The sequence below is a fragment of the Notothenia coriiceps genome, unplaced genomic scaffold, assembly GCF_000735185.1.
Source record: "Notothenia coriiceps isolate Sejong01 unplaced genomic scaffold, NC01 NC01_scaffold00030215, whole genome shotgun sequence".
In the NCBI taxonomy this organism is placed as follows: Eukaryota; Metazoa; Chordata; class Actinopteri; order Perciformes; family Nototheniidae; genus Notothenia; species Notothenia coriiceps.
In genome coordinates this window covers 173,526-177,563 of record NW_011362916.1, presented here as the reverse complement: position 1 = coordinate 177,563, position 4,038 = coordinate 173,526, and the positions used below count along the sequence as shown (strand labels likewise).

Genomic DNA, 4,038 nt, shown 5'->3' with positions numbered 1-4,038 from the left:
ACAGGCTTCAGTAGAAGCTGCTGGGACTCCCAGCAGCTTCTACTGAAGCCTTCACCGCTCCCATGTTTTTTTTTGTGTTGCCGTAAGTTAGTCTTTCTCCGTTGGTGCACGGGGCTAATGCTAATAATGCTAATGCCAGCAAATACAATGGCGGCTTCAAAAAACTTTTCAGAGTTTTACGGGGCGTGGTTTCCAATTCGCCCAGCCAATGAGAAATTGGAACTTTTGTCTCCCCGGGAAAGTCCCACCTCTCTAGCAGGGACTGAAAAGGGGGGAAAAGTTCTCATGAACTAAGTTCTCTTTTTGGTGTGAACGCAAAACTCCAGGAACTATCGGAACTAAACGGGAAAAGTACTCCGGTGTGAAAGCGCCTCATGATAAATGAAAAGTTACAGACTAAATCACATATAGCACTGCACCTGTTGAAACAGCAACTCCCAGGTACACTATTCCTGTGATCACGATGGCCAGAAGGGTTCCTCTGGGGATGGCCAGCTGTGGGTCCTGCAACAAAAAACACAACAAAAGCTATCGATCTACACAAACATGGGATTTCTTATCTATAAAAAGGCCTTTAAGTTTGCTCGGTTCGACAGCGTCAATCTAATAAATCTAAATCCATTCCATGAGCATCATCTCAGTAGACTTACAGCGAGGTCTCCAGAAATGTTGGCCCCGGCCAGAATACCAGTGGCTGCAGGGAAGAAGATGGCAAACATGGAGAAGAACGTCTCGCCTCGGAAATCCGGACCCATGTTCTCCCACATGATTGCACCTGATAATACGATAGAGATTAGAATACTGTACGGACAGGGACAGAGCCTTCTTCAGTGCCAGTGTTGCCAACACAGGAGTTAGATATGTTCATTCTGTTGATTTCAGCTAGTTTCATTTAAGTGTGTGGACATACTGTCGTAGCCAAAGTAGCCCAAAGCTTCCTTGGACTTGATGGGGATGAAGGTTCCGATGAAGTAGTTGATGATGGCTGCGATGAGGACAATGAGCAAGAATATCTGGGCCTACGGAGAATTAAATAAACCAAATTATTAGTCACAGCTGATCTCTTACACTAACATGACTTTCAAACACCTGAACCGTTGAAAGAAAATCCATAACATTCATCTGTTTGCAACTTATATCAATATTCCAATTACTTGACTACTCTGCACTATTTCTATTATATTTACTTGCACTATTGTATCGGTTTTATTGTGCTGCACTGTTGGAGGAGCCTGTGACCTAAGATGTTCATTGTCATAACTACACTGTAGCTATGTAAACATGACAATAATCTTGAAATCAATCATGGTGCGTGTCCCGAGTCTGATGGCTCTAGGGAACATTTAGATTTCCAGGAATCTAATGCCTCTGCTCTGCCTTTAGATCTAAACGGTGCTTTATTTTGATTCTTTAAAGGGCTCAAAATGTAAATAGGCCACTATAGTGACGGCTTTTTATAGGTGCCAGGTTCTTGCCATTTTCTAACCTAGTTCAGGTTACCAGGACCACACTTGAGCAATGTTTAAGATAGACTTCGTTTAACCAGGAATAGGGTTTTGTTCCTACCTTGGCCTCCCATTCCATGCCCGCCACAGAGATGCCCAGCAGAAGGATCACCGTGATGGTGCCGATGATGCGGACATCGTTGATTTCATCCGTCATGATGGCATCTACACCCTGCAAGACAAAACATGGAGTTGTTAAAGAGTATAACAATAAAACCCAATGGCTAAAGTTCTTGATTTTTACAGACGATTAGACAGCTGTCTAATGATGGTGAGCTCACACAGTCAATACAATACAATACAATAGGGCTTTATTGGCATGACCACATTTTAAACATAGCATTGCCAAAGCATTCCACACAAGGCGTTATAACAGAACAAAACTAAATCAACACTAAACATAACAGTCCCTATTTGTGCGACTTTTATGTAATAATAATGTAGTAAAACAAGGCTTGAGCAGACTGAATTCATCAAATAAAGTGAGTATGTTTCAATGTTTGTTTTTGTGGTATATGATTCCCTCTGTGTGTGCTTTGCAGAGCTGCTGTAAAGGTAAATGGATCAGCTCCAGCCCCCCCAAAGCCCTACAGGATAATAATGGATGGGTGGATAGATGGAGGGCCAATAAACAGTGATGTATCAGTTAACTTGGCTCATAGGGTGTCGCATTGCCACCAATTCTCTCTGCAGCAAGCTGTCTGTGTGCAGGTGATGGGAAAGGTCAGGTTTACTCAACTCAGAGTGGAAGTGAGACAGGGGTGTCAAACTCAATTTCATCACGGGCCACGTAGGAATTATGGTTGCACTCAAAGGGCCGGTTGTAACTTTAAGACTATATCAAGATACATATATAAATATTTTATATATATAAAATAATGCATTATATTACATGATGGCCTCTGCATTGGATTATTATCTGATAGGGTAATAACTTCATAATTAACTACGTCGCCGTTTGAGGCCGCGGTACGACTTTCATGAAAGTTGACTTATGTGAAAGTCGGGCTCTATTCTCTATTCTTTGTTTACAGTTCGTCTCTAATAAACGCTTCGCATATGCAATTTCAACCGAAATCCGTCAGCCGATTGTAAACAACATTTCAACCAACTCAGTCGGAAATGACCCGAACTTTCCATGACTGGTTTAATCACGGCACAGGTGTATTTTGGAAAATGACCCGTCTTTCCGCGACCGGTCCCGAGACGCCCTCGGCGGAGAAGGATGGTAAATGATGTATATTATTATAAAATGGAAGAAATCAATAAAAATAAAAGGAATAAAACTCCTACACATATAAATCGAAGAAAGACATATAAAGCTGTAATACGACGTGTACGGAACAAATGTACGGCGGCACTGCTTTTATTGAAGGGTTTAATCCTAGATAAGTTGCATTTAGATTAGATTTTTAGATTAAAACGTAAGCTCTTTTTCGCCACGTAAAGGAAAACCAAACTCAACTCATTCCTGCTAGGTGAATGCGCTCTAATTTTTTTTTTCACGTTGTAAGCCAAACCCCCCGGCCAGTCCAGTCGATATAGTTTACTCGCAGTACCGAGAAACAAAAAACGCATCAACCAGGTAGAACCCTGTTTGTGCGCCGTTTTTTGTTCGAAGGGGTTAAATAGACTTTTATACAAAGTTGAAATCAAGAGTTTCGCCACGACGGTGTTTTTCCAGTTCCTCGGGAGTTTCTTCTGCGAACCGACTAGACTTACAAGAGACAAGAGTAACCTTAGTTAACTCCGAACAATCACCCCGGAGGGAGCTCCTGTCCTGATACGATCACGAGTACATTCAGTAGTGACGACATACATATTTGTTTTTCCTTATATGTAATGTAAGTTAATTTTATTATTCTTTAGACAACAAATTAGAGTTGTAGACAGTGTAAGTCAAGTGATAGGTGATTGAAGACAGGTAAAAGGAAAACGTCCACCCCTCGCGATAAATGAACTAATAGCTCCCTCAGACCAGGCCTCAAACCTCCTAGGTAGCGAGACTAGAAACGGAAACGGGTTGCGTCACCGACATCGGTACATGCACGCACCCCGGAAGTCGACTTTGGCAACACCCTCCGAAAACGGCATTCCAGAGCATACGACGGAAACGTACGAGAACCAGTCCCCACCAGTTTGAGTTCCGGGCCCGAACAGTTTTAGGCGGCAGGCGTTGAAATTAAAGCAACCGGGTGTTGTCGGAGATTTTCTTTAACATTATACGAATTAATAATCCACATGAGTTACGGCCTAAATGTCTTCGTGCAACGGGTATTTGAATGTACAGGGTGTTACGTAAGATTAACCTAAAAAAAAGAGTCTAAAAAATGAAAAAAAAGAGGTTTTATACGAAAAAGACAATCTATAAAGAGGAAAGAGTCCTTAAAAAAAAACAGTGAAAAAAAAGAAGTTTTACATTGAAAAAAAATTTTTGAAAAAAACAAGGTCTAAACCGAAAAAAAATTTTTTTATTAGTAAAACACTGTAAGAGTGATAAATCTCTGAACGTTAATGAACGGGATCGTGAAAG

The 4,038-nt window shown here is 41.3% G+C and overlaps 1 protein-coding gene across 2 annotated transcripts in view; it reads left to right on the top strand.

The window, feature by feature from the left end:
* The window catches only part of pds5b (PDS5 cohesin associated factor B), a 464,227-nt gene that overhangs the window by 432,282 nt on the left and 27,907 nt on the right, over positions 1 to 4,038 (top strand). The window lies entirely within an intron of this gene.